Genomic DNA, 19,983 nt, shown 5'->3' on the forward strand with positions numbered 1-19,983 from the left:
TCTTATACATGCATAACGCTTCAGTAAACACTATGATTATCCCAAATGAGCCCTCACTACCTCTCCTGACCCGACATTAAAAAAAAAAAAAAAAAAATTGTCTTCATTTTGTAGACTCTTCTGGCCTGAGGGCATTTAGAAAACAAAATAATCTGTAATGTAAAAAGGCAAAATAGAACTCTGGGTATTTGTCTAGCCACCTTAGAGGCTTTCTGTTTAAGTCAGATGGTTTTGCTTAGAAAAAGGAGGCAATTAAGGGTTTCTACGTTCCTGTTACAATGTAACTTACATACAGGTTGTATCATAGACGGTCCCTTGCCTTCTGCACCTGTAGCCTCCTCTCTCTTCCACGGAGATTTTTCTTCCCTGTGTACTTTTCAGGACAGAACAGAACTGACAGGGATGTTATTTCAGATTCAACTCCTTTACCCTAGCTCCACCTTCGGTCTTGAGAGGAAAAAAATCTTTCTTAACCCCAGAGGAGTTAAAACCACTCCCAGGCAAGCTTTCAATAAAGTATAAAATTGCTTCTGCCTTTGTTTCAAAACATCCATCCTTTTTTCTTTTTTCTTTTTCTTTCTTTCTTTTCCTTTTCTTTTTCTTTTTTTTTTTTTTTTTTTTTTTGACACTGGAAGCTTTTCTCTTTCCCTCTGAAAAGAAGCCGAAAATTTGCCAAGGTTGCTAATCTTGTTTCCCTCTTAAAGGGAGAATGCTGCAATTGGACTCCTCTCACCATTGTATTCCTGACGGTTTCACAGCTCTGACTGGGCAAAATCATCTTCCTCCCTCCAAATCCATTCAGTCTTTAAAAGATCAAGTTATATGGATATATACTGTTATTATTGCTTTTAGCATCCTTGATATAGGCCAATGGTTTTCCAGCTCAAACCTGAAAGTAAGTTTTAAACATTCAATATCAAATGGTCCTTAGTTACTTTTCTGCCAAAAAAGGAGTCACTGGGGCCCAATGGTAACAGTTTAGTAATCACTAGAATATGTTTTCCACACCGTCTACCTGTGCCAGGTGCGGGAGGGGCGTGGAAGGGGGAGGGGAGGCTTTGGATCAGAGGATCCTGCCACTGGGCAGCACAGAACATTCCGTGGGCGTAAATACTGTTCCGGACATGGAGACGCCCCTTGAAACCAACCAAGGCAATTAATCACCAAGTACTTATCCAGCGCCTTCTCTGCTAGGAAAAGGGAGGAATGAGTTAATTTCCCTCCAGTCAACAGGAATCATTTTTCTGCTTCTCCAGGGATCGGGCCCTCTTTGCACTAAACACTTTGTTTGGTGGACCACAGGGAGGATGGACACTGGCTACAGCCAAAATGTCCTGTAAGGCGTGTCCGCGTTTCTCCCTGTCTGTCCGCCCGCCCTGGCCTCTTCACCCAGCCGTCCCCCAGATCTGCTTTGAAGAGTTACAGCCTCTCTTTGGTCAACACTTCAGCCGTGTTTCGGGGAGACAACTGTATACTTTCAGGATGGGACCCAAGGCTGACAAGATGCTTATTGGGATGTTAAAGGTAAAATAGTCCCACAAATTTTGCCCAGAATGTATGTGATTCTTTGTAGGTTCCTGTCTGATTTGCCACTGAAGGACACTTTACAAACAAGAAGTTATTCAAGGTCGTCAGTTTCCACTCCCTCACATGATCATTCGAGGCATGAGAACGGGACAGTTATAATCAAAGGCCCACATGATTGCAAATTAAGAAGCAGATTTGGAGATAGGGTTATTTTCTTGGTAAAGGCTTCCTTCTAACCCAGTTCCTTAAAGGGAACTGCACGCATCGTGGGAGTCTGAGAATGAGAAAGCACCGTTCGTAAATCAAGAGCTACCGTGTGACTCTGCTCTTTCCTGCTACCGAAAGGAAAAAGAAAGGTTTTTATTTGCAATGGTGTTTGGTTGGCATCCCTGTGAATTCCAGTAGTGCCAACAGCTGTTATAAACAAGCCATTTTTAATATACCTTCAACAGTATGCTAATTGGTGAATGAAGTTTCACTTAATGTAAGCTACAAGGGAGCAAATGTGAGTATGTAGAAAAATTATTTCTGAATAATGTAACAATTTCAGGGATCCAAGGTAACAGCTGTGAGAATTCTGCCCCCAACCCATCACATCCTCTGCAGTGGGTTATTATCACGATCATTCATTTCAACGTATCCAGAGAAAAGCTTTCAGATTCTGTTTAAATGCATACATTTGATTCATCTATCCTTTGATTCTCCCACCATGTAAATGATGCATTTCCAAAAAGACAACTGTTTTCAAGCTAAATGATAGATCATAACCAAACTAATCTTATTTAATATTAACCATTTCTCAGCCTACACCATGAGCTAAGGAGTTTACAGCAGCCCTTTTGTCAAAAATGGCTAGACAACATAGATGTTTATTAATCCCTTCTTTCATATGTTGTGTTAACTTGAGCACTTTTCCAATCGTTTGCCATTAAGTAACAGAGGATAAGGCTTACTGATTGACTGGACATTCTATATTTAACATTTGTTTTTCTCAGAATTGAAGCCGGGCTTTAAAATTGCCTTAATGCTTTCCTAATTATCTTGTCCCCATCGATTCCATGATGAAAAAGTATTTTCAGTGTTCCTACTTCTGTAGTTCTTCTCACATGCTGTGTTCCCTGCTCTCCTGAAACTGATGGTGGCTATTTCATTGACCGCAAAATTCCTTTCTTTAAAAATAAAAATGGAAATATGATCACTGAAATGCCAAAATCGTGGGATATAAAACTCAAAAGTAAATGCTAAATCTAAGGTCCCTCTTCTACACCAGTTTCAAACTATTTTGCCCGGCGATTCATGACAGAGGTAAGGAAGGACCTTTGTCATTGCATGCAATTTCTTTGTCGTGACACGGGGTCCTTTTACAAATGTGGCTTAGAGTAAGAGGCCATGCGCAGTGAGGATGGTGGATCTTCCTGAGAACGCCAGCCAAGTTCATTACAATTTGCAAAGATACTCAGGAAAGCACTGTAGACACGTGTGAGAGGGAACGTCAGAGGGGTGAGCAGACCCAACCCTGACAATGACTTTTCTCAGACCTTGCTCATGGTACTAAGTTAAGACATTAAAAAATGTTCCTTAATCTACTTTGGCTAGTGAGATCTGCTTTTAGTCCCCAGGATTTTAGATCTTTGTATGAATTCAAGGAGAAACCTTTATGAATAGAGCACATTTCAAATGGGCTATAGAAACGACAGGGAATATTTTCAACAAAACAAAGGAGCAGCCTGTGTACCTGTCCCCTTTTCTCAATGCACAAAAGGGCCTCAGTCAGACTCAACAATTCGGAAGCAATTCCTCTGCTACTTTGCCACGTCCTCTCAAATTCAGCCATTTACCAGGCAGACCGCTCTGCAAGTAGCTCTTCAAACCTAAGCTTTTCATTAGCATGTTGGGTACGACACAGTGGCTAAGACTTCACAGTCCTGTGTCACTTTGACAATAAAATTTGAACTTGTCCCTAGCATCTACTTAACATAAACATATGAATAGCAATAGTAATCATCTCTGTATAATTTGAGATGCTCCACAAATAAAGGTCTAAAGTATCTTTGGTAAAATTCACTTTCTCACGCCCATGGCCTTCGAGGTGAACAAGTACTTTCTCTAGCACGTAAGTGAGTTTCATGAAGTCATCAGTAATCAAGTTACGTTCCTGGCAAAACTGTGAGATGAGATAAGTTTTGGTGGAAACGTGAGAGTTGACGGGGTAGAGAGTAGAAAGTGCGGCCTGAATTCTGCGTGCGGGTCCTTGTCTTTGAAGACCTTGTTGGTAGAGTCTGTGGTAAGGGAAGGGGGAAGGGGGCCACAGGGAGGTCCAGGGAGGTGTGATCAGACGACACTTGGGGTGGGCTCTGGTCGGTGAGGAGGAAAGAAAGAGGGGTTTGACGAGTTAGGAGAGAACCCAAACAAGTTAGTTTGCTCAAAATCTGTCCCACAGCTTCTTGCCTTAGAATTAAGCCTGAGCCTTATCTTGCCTGGAATCCTCATAAGACTTTCAGACGCTCTTAGGTGGACCTGACATTCAGCCACTGAACACCTGCTTCACCGTCCCTGCTGGACACTGCCCGTCCTTCTCCACACACTCCCTGATTTCAAACAGCGTCTCCTTTGTTGACAGAGCCAGGTTATCTCGTTTCCTTCTCAGCTGCTGTCACCCCCAGAGCAGGCGGTGGCTTCACCTAAAGCTTTTGTTCCCTCTCTGTTTCCTGCCTCCCATCCTACCCTCCATCCCTGGTCCAACTTCTCCCTGACCATGGATTTTACCTCTTCCCTGATATAACCTTACAGTTTCTCCTTCTGAATCGATTTAGAAAGATTTGTGCCAGTTTATGGAATAGAGGGGCTTCATCATAGGAAAGGGACTTATAATATGTTATCAACCAACTGAAGTAGATGCTGGGAAGCAGCAGAAACCCAGCCTGACAATACTACTCGTAACTTTATCTGGAGATCCTTGTTCCCGCCCCGTTTTCCTCTAAGTCATATGTATCACCTGTGTAAATTCAGCCTCACCCCAAAGGATGCTGTGTTTTATAAAGTAGAAGAAATCTGAAGTCTGGGATTCTGTTTCTCCATTGTCTGGATGTCAGGACAGTACCAAAATAATATGAGTTGTAACGGCCGATTGTTCTGGTTTAGAAATAGAATAACCTCATTATTAAGAAATAGCCTGAAATAAAATTTTTTTTGGTTTTGCAGAGAAACCATGCATGGGAGGTAGACGCCAGTTCCGGGTCTGTCCTCCTCATCGCGAGGGACTTTTCTGTCAACCTCAGGGTCTTCACTGCTGACGTGGGGTCACCGATGCCACTGAGTTATCACAAGGTTTGAACGAGACAGGGATGGGCAGCCGTCTTTCCCCGTGCTGGGCTCACAGCAGTTATTCAGTAATTATCTCCTGAATCTGGATCCCGTGAGCACTGTTGCCCCTTCTGTAAAATATCAGAGCACATGCTCTAACTTTCTCGGAGAGCTTCCCAGTTGCACGACAGCAGGGCAGACAACACGTGGTTCCCAATAAATATGGATGTCACCACTGTTTCCTACCATTAAGCCACCTGGGCCACTTCTCTGTCCTTTCACCACTTCCCCCAAACCCGAGGGGCCAGGTCATTTTCTTTTCTCTTTCACAACTGTTACCAAATGGAAAATCCCCTAGTCCTTGTTTTCAAAACACACACACTCATATATACACGATACATACATTTCCAGCTCACGCTAAGAATTTTTTTCTTAGGAAAAAAAACCTAAAGGAAACAAGAGGAACCAACCTAAAGGAAACAAGAGTGACAAGCTCGGCAAAGTTAACAGGTTAAAGAAATTCACAAGGCGCTTATCATACTTATTCTTTGTCTTAGATGGTATGTACCTGCTTTACTGAGACAGCTCTTACAGTTTCTCTTGTTCTTATCTTGAAAATCAGCCTGCCCGTCCCTGTCTTGGTTGGATGTCAGCCCCCGTTGCTCAGAGTTACCTTGAGTGGGACTCGGCTTCATGCAGAGGCTGGATATCATGAGATCTTAACATCTCTCTAAGAGACCACAGTTCAATTTCCCCTGGTTGTGTAAGGAAAGGACTTCCCCAGTGGTCTCTAAAACCCTCCAGTGGAGAATTTGTGACTGATTGTTTTCATTCTTGTTTTTTTTTTCTTTTTTCATTTTTAAAAAATTGAGCTCTATATGTGCTAGACCTACCCACCTTCAGGAATTAGTGAAGAGTCCCACCCTTGTGGGATTGGCATTTGAGAGTTGGGCATCGGTAAATAAAAGGAGATGATCACCCAGACCGTGGCGTAAATACCAAGGAGAAAGCAAAATGAAGTACGAATACGGAGAGTGTCTGGAGCCAGAGGCGATGGTGCCACTTCACAAGCATGATGGGAGAAAGGGGGGTCCGGGACCCGACACTGGAGCCGAGAGATGCTCTTCAATTCTCCTGGCTCTCGCTGTAGGTGAAAATGCTCTCAGCTCACGCCTTGTTGCCCTATTTAGTTTGTTTGAGGCGCTCTCATTGTTAAGGCTCTCACTATTGATAGGTGCAGTTTGGCTGCTGCATCCTTTGTGCTCAGCTAATCTTAAGGCCTGGTTCTCACAAGAACCTATCATTACAGGAACTCATCTGCATTTTATCACTGAATTCAAGCTTTCCTGATCAGTTAAGAACCTGGTTTTACCTGGTTTACCTAACAGCCTGCTAACCCATCTCTTGCCACTTTCATCCAGCGTGATTATTCTGAAATGTAAATATCCTTCTCCTGTTACCGCGGGGCACAGTCCAAGTTCCACAATATGGTCCTCCAGTGGCGCAGTTAAAAGGCAGGAATATGGAGATCAAAGATTTGGATTCTAGTTATGGTTCTACCACATCTTAGTTGTATGATATCTGCATCTTAACAAATATCTTTAAGCCGCATTGTGTTTATTTAAAACATAAGGACAATAGCTGACTTATCTCAAAATGTTTTTGTAAGGAATGAATGGCATAATATAAAAGGCTACAATGGCTAGCACCTTGGAAGCTGTCCTTATAATCTTCCTTTAACCCTTAACTTGGACGAATATTTCTCCTCTGTTTCTTGCAATAGCTTATAATACTGGGTCCTTATGGAGTCTGGGAGAGATGGATGTCTGAGTTACAATCTGAACGATGAGGACAAGTCTAAGAGGAAAGGGGAAACGAGGTTCCCAGGCAGAAGAACAGCATTTGCAGAGGCTCCGTGACTCAGAGATGCATAGGGCATGCTTTCCAAAGAACTGAATACGAGGCAGGGGTTGGAGTGGTGGTAGGGTCGCGGATTTGAAGCTGGAAAGAGAGATAGAGACAGAGCATAAATGACCTACTAGGTAGAATTAAAGATTTGGGTCTTTCTCCCAAGAGCAGTGGAAGCGATTGAAGTACCTTAACCAAGGGCACAGCATGATAAGGCTTGCATTTTTAAAAGATCACTCTGCCTGTGCCATGGAAAATTGGTTGGAGAAATTTAAAAGCAGCCATGGGAAGGTAAAGCAGAAAGGTATTTCAATAACTGGATAATAAGATATGGTGGTGACTGGGAATAGGATGATGCCAGTGGAGATGGCAGAAGCCACTTCTCACTACAGCCTTTCCTCACGCTACACCTGGACGAGGGTCACCGGAACTTGGAGTGGCCAACCAGAACTGCACCACCTGGAGCAGGGTCACCTGACCTTGGACTGACCAATCAGAACTGCACCACCTGGAGCAGGGTCACCTGACTGTGGAGTAGCCAATCAGAACTTCACAAACAAGACTTTGATTCCTGAGGAAGTGACAGAAGCATGCTGAATCCTATTATTCCAGGCAACTACCAAGAGTCAAGAGGCCAGTGGTGTGATGGTGCACATCTCAATCACCCAGAGAAAGACACAAGCCGCAGCTTCCAGGGAGACAGTCCCTGAGGTTAGATTTTCATTTGGCCTCTTGATTTTGCTCAAATCAGGGCCTTTCTCTTCATACTTCCTTTGATGCTGTAAGCTACCTGATATCTTTTCAATAATATTTTCTTCTGCTTTTATTAACCAGGGATAGCTTTTGTTTCTTGAAACAGAAAGCACTCAGTTACAATTCAGTTTAATTTACATTTTAAAAGTATCTCCTATATGTAAGAGTACTGGTCTCTCACTCTCCTTTACTCCCATTATGTACACGAGCAGCAAGTCCTGTTGGCTCACCTTCAAAGCAGATCTTAAAACTACTCACTTCTCATCATTGTCCAAACCACCATGTCTTTAATGGACCAGGTCTTCAATGGACCACAGCAACAGCCTCCTAAGAGACCTCCTCTTTCTGCCCTTACTGTACTTGGATCTACTCTTTTTTAAAATAAAATCAAAACATGTCACTCCTCTACTTAAAACCATCCAGTGTCTTCCCATTGCAATTAGAGTAATTTGCATAATCAGTATTGTATACAGATTGTATATATCTGACCTCTGCCCATCTCTGAAAATTATCTCCCAGTCTTCTCACCGTTCACTCTCTCTCCTCATCAAATCTCCCTTTTTCACTAACGCAGGGGGCAGAAAACTACAGTCCATGGGGCATGTCCAGCTCTTTGGTTGTTTTGTAAATAAACTTTTACTGAAACACGTTCAGACCATTGCTTATTCATGGTCTATGGCTACTTACTGTCACGTTACCCCTGTAGACCCGGTAGTTGCAACAGAGACCATGTGCTCCACAAAGCCAACAATATTTACTATCTGGCGTTCTACAGAAAAAGTTTGCTAAGCTCTACTCTAACAAGTAAGGATGTTCCTGCCCCAGGGCCTTTGCACTTCCTTTTCTGCCTGTGTGGCTTCTTGTCATCACTGATGTCTCATCCGTAAGGACACCTTTCCAGAGAGGCCTTGTCTGATGAGGATATAAACTAAAACTCACCCCCATACTGTTATTTTCTGTCTCGTTAACATGATTTATTTATTTCAAAGTGCTTACCTCTAACTGACGGATTTGTTTGTTTGTTGGCTGGATTGCCCCACGGGAATAGATTGTAAATTCCTTGAGAAAAGCTCTCCTCGTCCTATTTACCACTGTGTCCTCAGCAGCTAGAGTGATAAGCAGCATGTAGACCCTCACTAATTAGACTTTGAAGGAGTGAACAAATAATTGAATAAGACCAGTTGAACAATGCAATGTCCTCAAGGAGATTTCAGTCCTAGCAAGAGAATCATCATTCCTAGGTCCATAAAACCATCAACACTGCCAGTTCTCCAAACACCAGCTCTCAGTTCCTTCCATGTACCTGGCCTCTCCCCTGTCCTAGATGCCAGTTCATACATAGTTTAAAAAAAAAAAAGTCTTTCTATCCACTTTTGCTTAGCAGCTTCCCTAGAACTGACCATTTTTAGTGTGGTTAACTGCGTGTAACTATGCTGAAGAACTCTCTGGAAATCTGGAGTTGAAAAAAAAAATGCCTGGCACTAAAAAGTGTTTAATAAAATTTGTTAAAATGATGATTGAATGATTAGAAATGTGGTTCTCCTAACAGGAATGCATGTTATTATACTGTCATTTCAAAGATATAATATTACATTATATTTTATACATATATATATTTAATTTGAACTATTTCTGGAGGTGAGTTGGGTACATGTGGCAAAAGTCTATGAATTTGGCTCAGCTTCTGATCTAGCAATTCCGCTTGTAGAAATTTATCCTAAAGAAACGATCATGAATGAGCAGAGAGACATGGCTAATTTGTAGGGCTATTTGTAGTAGCAAGTTTTGGCTATGGCTTAGCCATCTAATAAATGTGGGATTGTTTCATAGGTAATGGTACAATCATATCATTACTCATTATATTTAATGTAGCCATTAAATGTGATAGAGTAGAAGAATGACAGAAAAAATAGAAAACATATTGTTTGGTGGAAAAAATGAAAGAGGACTATAAAACAGCTTGTACAATATAATTTTTTAAGTTTAAATACATTTAAACATGGAGAAATGACAGAATGATAGAAACAAAATGTGAATTGTGGCCCTCTCTGGTATGATCGTTTTTATTTTTCTCCCCCCTTTTCTTCTATTTGTCTCTTTACAATTTCAAAAACTTTACAATGAACATGCATTACTTTTGCAAAGAAGAAAAAAAAACAGGTATTTTCAGCTGGTACTTTGAAGTGTACCGATTCTGAGGCTCCATAAAGGGGGAGCAAACCAATGGCTAACTAAAAGCATTTATTAGAGTGTTTAAAAGGCAACTATAAATAGCCCAGAGAAGCAGACAGTCTTACAGACATTTAAAGTCAGACACTGATGCTGTAATTTTTGCTGGAACAGTTCACAGAAACAAATATAGTGACATTTAATTCATCTAAGTAAAACCAGATCTCATTTAAAACAAGGAAGTGGGGGAAGAGGGAGCTGGGTCAGAGTTGGCCGCTGGAGACCAATTGGAGAAATCATGAAAGCAGCTGGTCACAATTCAGGGCTACATAAAGCAGAGTTCAAATTCAACAAGCATCGAATGCGGTTCTTCTCCCTCAGTGCCCTCTTGTCTCCCTTCCCCATTCCAAAACCTATTAAACTGCTAATGCCTTCGCTTCTTGGCTTGGTATACCAAAGTCTGTTTTAAGAATCTTTCTTTTATCCTAATATTTGCAATCACTTTGGAAAGAAAATATTAAAAATTGTGCTATTTTGCAACTTGACTACTTTAAGGTCTATGTTAATGGACTTTTAAGACACAAGGAAACGATCTTTAGAAATGGATGAATTTGAAGAAGGCAATTAGATATTTATGATGTAGATTTGCCTAAAGAGCTGGCCCTAGCCAATTCTTCATAATTCTTATTCATGAACTCCGAAACCTCATTCAGATACCCCTGCAAGCAGTAGAGTGTTTTTGAAAGTGCAGTCTACTACAACCTGCTTCTGAGATCCTAGGGGAACACGTTATACCTCCAGATCTTTGGATCCCACCCCAATCATTTTGATTTATTCCCCTGCCCAACTCCCCTGTTGATTCTCATATATCCTCAAGATGGAGATCCACCATGTTAAAGCTTCAAGAATGGAGAAGATGGGTTCTAACAGACATGAAATTGAGTTCAGAGGCTTGCTCGATCACTCGTAAGACTGTGCCCCCTGCATGTTAGTCTCTGAGCCTCTGCTTGCCCTTATGAAAAAATGTAGGTCATAGGTTGCTAGGGCGAGTAAATGAGCTATGTCCCCAAAGCTCCTTCCACAGTCTTTGGTATTTAATGAGTAGTTAACTGCAATGCTTGTAGCTGTGACTACAGTCCGTTCAAGTATAGATCCCAGTGAGGAGAGAGAAAGAGTGAGGGAAAGAGGTTGAGAGTTATCTACCATTTTTTTTTCCTCTAAGAATCATGAGGCTGGCAATTTCCAGACTTGTTTTAAAGTTCCCTTCTAGCACCTAACTGCCTTGATATAACCTTCAAAGAGCCATGACAGAGCTGCCAGAAGAACCACAAGTATCACTAAGAATAGATATTATTGTGTACTCGTCATCCACTATGCTTTCTAAGTGCCAGGTTACCTATGACTGGCCTTGAATAGCTCCTGTGTACTTTGGTTTGGGAGCTGCTTGGGTTGAACTTAACTGTTCATTCCAGAACAAATATATTTTATGGAAAGTGTATATGCTGTCATGTTTGACCTTCTCCAAGTTTGATATGTATAGTATTCCAACAGAAAACCAAGTCCTATCTCTCTGTCGTTATTTTCCCATTTTGTGAGAACTGCCTGTAAGTTGTCCTTTTGGCAATTACAAAGAGTCTATTTATTAGTCTGTTCAATCTTCTGGGCATCTTTGATCTCACAGATGTAATATGCTCATAGATCAGGAACTCCTGGGATAATGTCTACTACTTCTTTGACCTTTAAATGATTGAATTTCTGTTTTAAGCTGTCACAATGAAAACGCAGGACATCTTTATTGGGAAGGAAAACAAAGAGGCTGTTATTGGCTGTTATCTCCATTCCCATTTTCCCTCGTTGATACAGATAAATTGAGAAGGTCTTAAAATACAAGACAAATGATGTCCCTAGGAAGATCCAGATAGACAGCCTATTGATACAATACTTTAAGCAGTGGGTTGCCTATCACATGAGATTAGCTTTCTATTAGACTGAGCCTTTTCAAGGGTACTTGGCAAAAAAGCATTGCCTCTTACAACAGATAACAGAAGATTTAGGTAGCTGACAGAAATTAGTGCATTAGATAGACTCTTGGATTTCCATGCATTTCGTTTTCTATACCTTCTCCACTGGTTGTACTTCAGTTTCCACTAGAGTGCTAGAGAAGAAGAATAAATCACCCTACCTAAGTTGGAAGGATAGATGTCATTATCTGTGAATGCCTATACAAACAGAGGTGACCCAGGTTAGCAAGACTTCTCTTAAAAAGAGAAGTGGTTCTGTTCCCAGCATTTCTTAGGCTGGAATATTCATTGGGATGAACACTGGGGAGTTGAGTTTGAGGCAGACGGGGGCACTTTTCCCTTACCTCTCCTGCTAAGATGTTTAGACGTGCGCTGTAAGAGACTCTATCATACCAATGCCTGTAATGAGCTGGAAAAGATCATGGAAACAGCCTCTGTGTATTCTTCAATTCAATCGACTTTTAACTGTACCTGAGGCACTGGGGGACTATTCCCGAGGATTGTGAGGACAGTTACTGCCCTTGAGCTGCTCAGTGTTGCCAAGTACACCACATTCGCTCTGTCAAGACAGGCCACTGAGAGTAGAGGCTTCTCGGGTGGAAGAATATCAAAGTGACATCACGTAGTAGACCCAAAAGAAAGGTAGTTAGGTTTGAGACTTTTCCCAGCATTTAAGGTGCAAAGGTACCTCCCCAGCATTCTGCTTTTGTGATTAATTCTTGATTTTCTAGGCTAAGGAAGGAAAACGGTGGCATAGATAAGCCACAGAAGGAAAGAAGTGAGAAATCGATTTGCATTTGGCTTGGAATAAATCACAGGCTCTGAAAAGAATGCCCCATTTTTGTACATGGCTGGCTTTTAAAATGACCTGAAGTCAAGCTATCAGACAGGCAGGATGTAATCAAGGGGAACATTCTGGATAGTTGAGCAAAAGGCAGTTTAGGAATTTTCGTTTTTAATTCCTTGGGCTAATTCATCCAGCAGATAATCTGCCTATGGAAATTTGAGTGGTGCTTGGCTTGAACAAATAGATGTCCCACATCCAAATCAAAATTCATTCTTAGCCAAGAATGTACACAGCATAGCGACATGGAGAAAGATTTCCAATATATTTTGAAAATTCAACAATTTTTAGCTACTGATTTTACTAAAAATCATTCATAACAATTGTAACTGTAGCCAGCATGGCCTCCTTTTATTTGAGGCTGGTTGGAGCAGGGTAGGTAGAGGAAGGTTTTCTCTGCTAATAAAATAACTTTTGGCTTCAACTTAATCAAAATGCCAGTTTGCACCCACGTAAGGTAGATAACATTTATGAAAAATTCATTCTATTGATGAGCGTTGGCAGTCCTGCAGAAGTTTAATTATCTTAACAGAAAGAATATGCTATGAACTAAAACAGCTTTTTCCACGCATAGAGTTTAGGGCCAGAGGAAGAAATGTTGGCTTTTTAACTGAGAAATGTAAATATCATTGACAGTTTGAACTCCCAAATCTCATGCAAATTTCCTGTAGAAAGAGAGATTGGATGCCCTCATTGAAAAAAATTAGAAGCCAGTCCTCAAAGACAGATGTTCAACAGCTTGTGAATACATCCATGCCAGCTTCCACATCCACAGACAATCAAGAGAGGAGACACGATAGCATAAGGAGATATTTGTTCTGTTAATCATTCGCATTTGATTACATGACACCAAAATCTTGTGAACTTCACTCCCCAGCACCATCAACCAAGAGCTTCCATTTGCTTCTTGGGTTCTTGGTCCATGGTTGCCTTGGCATGGGAACACAATATCTATGCCTGTGCCATCAAGCAAAGCTGGTGTCCACCTCCTGTCCCCTGCAGGGCTGTTCATGACCTCCATCCTTGTCATTTGAATCAAAGAACACTCTTTGTAATGAAGCAACACGTAAGGATTTTTGACCTTATCCATCTGTAGGATGTATTCCCTGGCTGGCTCCTTTTGCCAAGGAGTCTCTACTGTCAGGTCAACAGAACAGCACTAATCAAAATCTCGATTATCTAACAAGCGATGGCTCAGCGGTCAGAAAGCACCTCCAAGTAGTTCAGAACGATGCGGCCTGGGAGGTCCAGCCCACAGGCAACTTGTGATGCTAATCAAGGAGTCTCTCTGTGCTCCCAGCCAACACTGCTAGTGCCACCTGCCCCTCCGTCCAGCTGGGTCTCTTCTCTCAGTGCCTGAGTTCTGTGTCACTCTCCCCTAATTTTAGCAACAAACCTGAAATGCTTGTTTTATTTTACCATTTTTTTTTGCTTTGCAAATTAACAAACTAAAACTTAGAGAAAAGAAGTTGTTCACTATCTATCACAGAGGTGGAAAGTGAAAGAACCAGGATTGCAACCCAGGTCTCTATAACTAGATTCTAGATGGTGCATAAAAGTTAATGTCATCCTCTTGGATGTACGTATCTTTTGTAGATAAGGCTTGAACCAGGTTTTCTAGAATTAAGGAGATTGTATGCTATTCCCGTAACTTTAAATATGCAGGTTGTGGGAAAATATCTCAGCATCTGTGGTTGTTTTCAAGCTTTCCTGAGATACGTCTACCCACTCTACTGATAAGATCAGCCCACGATGTGCACACCAGTATCCACAAGCCCCAGTGACTGTCAACCAGCAAAACCACTGGATTGAACCACTCAGAACCTAAAGAGGGTCAGCAAGGAAAGAGGCCAGAGGAAGCCCAGGCCTGGGGTGGGAGTGGGGTGATGCTATCAAAGAGAGCGAATTGGGCGATGCCTCTTCATGGAGCCGAATGTTTCCAGTTGTGAGATTACACGGCCCATGGGTGGGTTGCAGGGAAGGTCTGTTGCCTTTGGACGCCCTTTGGAATTAAGCCAAAGTGTTTGAATACAAAGGGAAAAACAATCCAGTGTGGATGATGTCACAGAGCATCCTGAGGAAAGCGGCAAGGATAAAGCTTCCTACTGCTTGGATCCAAAGAACACAGACTTATTTTGGCATTAATTTCTTCTGAAGCCAGAAGCTTGATTCTTATGGAAGGATTAGCCCTAATCGTAAAGAGCCAGTACTGAAGAGGATGTGTGTATGTGTGTGTGTGGTTCCTGAGCAGTGAATTAGAGAATTAACATTCCCAGCCCTCCTCTACATGATTTAGGTAGTTTATGAATCCCTGTAACTAGGCAAAGGCCATTTTCCCTGAGGTTCATAGGACATTGGCTTGCTCTCCTCAAGGACACTAAAACCGTGATCAAAAATCTGCCATGTCATACAAGAGTGGTGGTTAGAAAATACAGAAAAATTCAGGGTAGAGAAGAGGGACGCAAAACTGAAAGGGCTTTAGGTCAGTGGCAGGCTAGTATCAGTAAAGAGAGATTCATTTTACTGAATTTCTTAGGTGACAAAGGAGGGTCTGTCTGTCGGCTCAAGTCATAGATGAAAGAATACCTATGCATTGTAGAGGTTTTAAAATTTTCTGTCTATTATGACCTTTTGACATCCTAAAAGGAAAACAAAAACAAAGACATATTCTGGCTGGAGAGAGACTGCCCTTCTCAGGGCTAGCCAATCCTTAGAGATAGAAAAAGACCCAGCCCGGAGCATGCTTTAGATAACACAAACAACTCAACCAGGGCCACATCTCCTCCAGGTGGCTGTACACCCAAGAAGGCAATATTCTTCTGCCTTCATCAACCCAGGGCCAGGTATCAAGCAACTAGGAACAACCCTTATCACCCAGAGTTCTCCAGAATCATTCAAACTAGCCACAGCTAAGCTATTCATCCTGCCCTGCTTTGACTTTCTCACGTAAACCCTGATAGAAGCCAGCTGTGACTTGACCTCCCCTTTGCTGCTGTCTTCTGCCTCTGGACCACCCTGGTGTCTTTCCCACGTGGTCCTGTGCCACATCTGCTGTCTCAAGGATGTTTGAGTATAATACATGATTTTTTTCTGAGCCTTGATGCTGTCTGCTGTCATGGCCACAGCTGACTGACTATCTCATAAAAGAATACAAAGCAACCCAAGGTTGGGATGAGAGAAAACACATTTCTATCTCCATTGCAAAAGAAACGCCCCAAGAGTGATGAATATATTGTCATTACAATTCAGAATTTTTTAGATGGAAGGGAGTGCCTTCCTCCGCTTTGGAGGGACACCTTGAAACGTTGTAGCCGGAGGACCGCCATATTCTGAGCCTTGCAGCCTCGGGAGATCATCGCTAAGGCTGATCCAGCAGCTGGCTGTGGAACACGGCTGGCGGTGCTCACGGCTTGTCGCTCCGCAGCCTGTGGGCCGGGGAAGCTCACTGGATCACCCCAATGGCTGGGAGCACGCATCTGGGGAGAATCTGGTAATGCCTTTCTAGGCGCCAAATCTGATGTGTGTGGACTAATAGGCAATAGAATGGCCAGACCCCTAAGGTCAAAGGCCAAGGGTTTCGGGTTGCCCACTGGAGAGGGGCGCTGGCTGTGCCTTGGAAGCAGGTCCACCCATGATTGTGGAAGGACAGGAATTCAGCTGAGCTGACGGAGGGCAGTGTGGGGAGAAAAGACTCCCAGGGCTTTTGTGAATTAGTGTGACAGCCACGTAGTGGGAGGCCGGGGGGCCGAGAAGGAAGGGGAGACACAGAGGCGGGGAGCTCAGGAGAGGTGAGTGCGGGCAGCAGGCAGGCACCCTGGCAGGAGAGTGACCACATCCAAGAGGTGCGGCCAAAAACACCTGGGCCTGTGTGTGGTGCTGGGCTGCAGGATCATAGGGAATCCAGACGCAGGGAGGATAAGGGCTGCATATGCTCCTCATCCTGAAAAGAAACACTTCTTAGGTGCCAGCCCTTTACATCCATGAATTTGTTTAATTTTCCCCCAAATCCTGAGAACTAGGTATCAATATCATCACCATTTTAAGGATGAAGAATTTTTTAAAATTTATTTTATTGGAGTAGAGTTGATTTACAATGTTGTGTTAGTTTCAGGTGTACAGCAAAGTGAATCAGTCGTACATATACACACATCCACTCTTTTTTAGATTCTTTTCCCATATAGGTCATTACAGAGTATTGAGTAGAGTTTCCTGTGCTATACGGTAGGTCCTTATTAGTCATCTATTTTAAATATAGTTGTGTGTATACGGGAGGGATAAATTGAGAGATTGGGATATATATATATATTCTTTTTTATATTATTTTCCATTATGGTTTATCACAGGATGTTGAATATAGTTCCCTGTGCTATACAGTAGGACCTTGTTGTTTATCCATCCTATATATAATAGTTTGCAAGGGATGAAGAATTAAAGCTTAACTAGTTTGGTAGATTTATCTGGGGTCACAGAGATAGTAAACAGTTGGGGGGAAAAGGACTACAAGAAATTCACCTCCTTCCATAGCTAAAGTTTTAACCCTTAATGAGGAGAGGACCTGCTGGAAGCAGAATCAGGGTGTAGATGGTTTTTTGTTGTTGTTGTTGTTAAGGACCTAGAACATCCAAAGCGAATTTGAGAAACATAAACTTGGAAGACTTACGTTATGCTACATAATTTCAAGATTAACTATAACATATGGTGATCAAATAATTACTTTACTGACACAAAGATCAATAAATGGGTTAAATTAACAGAATAGAGAGCTAAGAAATTGATATATACTTATATGTCTATTTTATTTTTTCAACAAACACATGAAAACAATCCAATGGGAGAAAAAATAGCCAACAAATGGTGTTGGAAAAACTTGATATCCCTAGAGAAAACAATATACCTAGACCCCTACCTTACACTAAACACAAATATTAATTTGAGATCTATTACAGACTTAAATAAGAATAGAAAAACTACACAGCTTTTAGAGAAAAATATAGGAGAAAATCTTTGTGAGTTGGGTGTAAGCAAAGGGTTCTTAGGACACAGGAATCAAAATCATGAAACACAAAACATGATCGTTAGATTTCCCCCAAACTAAATATTTCTCCTCATTAAAATTGGACCTGATCTCAGCCAAAAAAAAAGAAAAGAGGAATCCCAGTCACTAGGGCTGGGGCACGAGTTCAAAGCAGCACTCATGGCAGGAGATTCTGGCTGAGTCCTTTGGGATGTGTTGTAGAGCCACTCAGGTGCCCTAGGGATTGACCCATCTCAGAACCGGCAGCAGAGGGGCATGCGTGTGGGGTACAGTCCCCTAAGCCCTAGGGACTGGGAAAATTCACAGCAGGGAAATCTAGGCAGATGATTCCACTAAACGCTGATCTATCTCAAGCTCAGAAGGCCAGCGAAGAGGAGCAGTGAGGAGGGGGGCGGGGGGTGGCCACTGAGCTGAAAAAAATCTATCTTTCCCAGAAAATCAAGGCCAAGAGTCAACAAAAACAGTTTTTCATCCACACAGAACTCCCCATGAAAGTAATAAGAGTTTGTTTAATTGGAGAGATTCCGTATCTGAAGTATAACGTTCAATTCTGGATATTTTGCTTTTCGGGAGAAGTTACTATAATAGTGAAAACTAGGGAAAGAACTGAAGAAGGAGATATTCAAGAAGGTATCCACTCATGTATTCAAACCCCTACTGAGCACCAACGATAGTCCCTGAACTTGAACCAGATGTGCTGAGATAATGAAAACATGACCCTGCTCAAGTAGTTCACACTCAGACATGCAGAGAGGGGACATCTATATTTGTGCAGTAGAGAAATGGACCCTGCTGGGTGATGCTACAGAAGTTTGAACCAGGATCTGTGTATGGAGTTTACAGGGAAGTAGAGTTAATCTCTGTATCGAGAAGAATTTTTTATTGTTAGTATCTCTAACGATCTGGTGAATTTCAGGACCATCGACTCAGAATTTGGATGACCAACTTGAAGAATATATATAGAAGAATTTCCTGAATTTGTTAGGAGGTTGAGCTAGGTAATTCTGAAGGCTTCTTTTTATACAAAGATTTAAAGGCTTTATGTTATTTTTCATTAACCACTAAATAGCATTTCCTCCAATTTTATGAAATGAACAATGGTGAAAGATTGTCCAAGAGGATTAAAAATAAAGTGTCAGAAAGACCTGATCTTCTCGTTAAAGTAAAAACACTTGGGTCTACTTTTTTATTTTAATAATTATGAGCCATATTTTCATGCCAAGAGGAAAGATCATACTGACCCATGTTTTGGTATTATTTGTGCCTTTGTTCATTGCAACGTTATATTTTAGTTGATCTGTTTTTATTTTCATTTTGTATTTCTGTGTATGTCCTAAATTAAAAAAAAAAAAAAATCTCAGGCAGGATCATGGATTTTCTTAAGAGAAAAATTAGGGAAAGCCCAGAATAAGGGCTGACAGGGAAGTTTCCAAGGGCCAGAGATGCTTCTGGATCAGTTACTCTTGTGTCCCAAGCTGTCCCTGAATCCCGCTGTGAGGTCAGACATACTATTTCTTGCAGGTGAACCAAATTCAGGTTTTGATGGTCTGGGTCTCAGAAAGGTTTTATCAGGTTCTTCTCACAACCTGTTATTCCATTTATATTATTTACATAATGCAAACAAAATAGTACCTTTACCTACATCATTTATATTTGATTTTTGGAGTCAGACTGATTTCTGTTGGAATCTCATGTCTACCACTTACCTATGTGAATTCCAACCAGTTATTTTACGTTTTTGATCCCCATCCCTTTAAAAGGGTAATTAAGAGAATGAAATCAGATAGCATTATAAAATGGTAGGTGTCCCATAAATGTCAGTAGTTTTCACCTGGACAAAACCAGGAACTTTGCCTTGGCTGACTTGAAGCAGCCACGGTGAACATAATGGGGGCAGATGTTCTGATTTTTAAAAAGATCAAAATGTGAAATGACTGATTTGTCTTTATTAGACCACGTACACACAAAAGCACGCCCTCGGCCCGGACTCGCTTCTTGACCCTCATCACCCTGATGCCAGCCCATCCCACATACCTTCTTGGACCTCGGCTGCATCACTGGGGAGACTGGCCTCATCAGAGAGGCGAGGTCCAGGGATGGAATGTGGGTGTCTGGAAGCTGAAAGTGGAATATTGCTGCTCAGAAAACCATGTCAGAAGCGGGTCAAATTCTAGAGAAGACCATACTACGTGATAAAAAAGCAGATCAGTGGTTTCTCGGGGCTAGAGGTGAGGGAAAGAAACTGACAGCAAAAGGGCATGAGGAACTTTCTGGTGTGATGGAAATGATGTATATCTTTATTGTGGTGTTGGTTACATGTCTTATACACTTGTAAAAAATCATCAAACTGTACACTTAAAATGTTTGAGTTTTATTGTATATAAATTATACCTTAATACAGCTAATAAGAAAGACAAAAAAAA

General features: G+C 41.7%; 1 protein-coding gene across 10 annotated transcripts in view; it reads right to left on the reverse strand.

The window, feature by feature from the left end:
* The window catches only part of KCNJ16 (potassium inwardly rectifying channel subfamily J member 16), a 53,510-nt gene that overhangs the window by 3,910 nt on the left and 29,617 nt on the right, over positions 1–19,983 (reverse strand). Inside the window, exon 5 of one of the 10 annotated variants that reach the window (XR_009698343.1) lies at positions 717–889. The exons of 8 other annotated variants lie outside the window; for them this stretch is intronic. The gene's annotated coding sequence lies outside the window, so the exon portion shown is untranslated. Of the gene's footprint in view, positions 1–716; positions 890–6,773; positions 6,832–19,983 lie in introns of those variants that run through there. One more of the 10 variants, XR_009698344.1, reaches the window with a different exon arrangement.

The sequence above is a fragment of the Eubalaena glacialis genome, chromosome 19, assembly GCF_028564815.1.
Source record: "Eubalaena glacialis isolate mEubGla1 chromosome 19, mEubGla1.1.hap2.+ XY, whole genome shotgun sequence".
NCBI lineage: Eukaryota > Metazoa > Chordata > Mammalia > Artiodactyla > Balaenidae > Eubalaena > Eubalaena glacialis.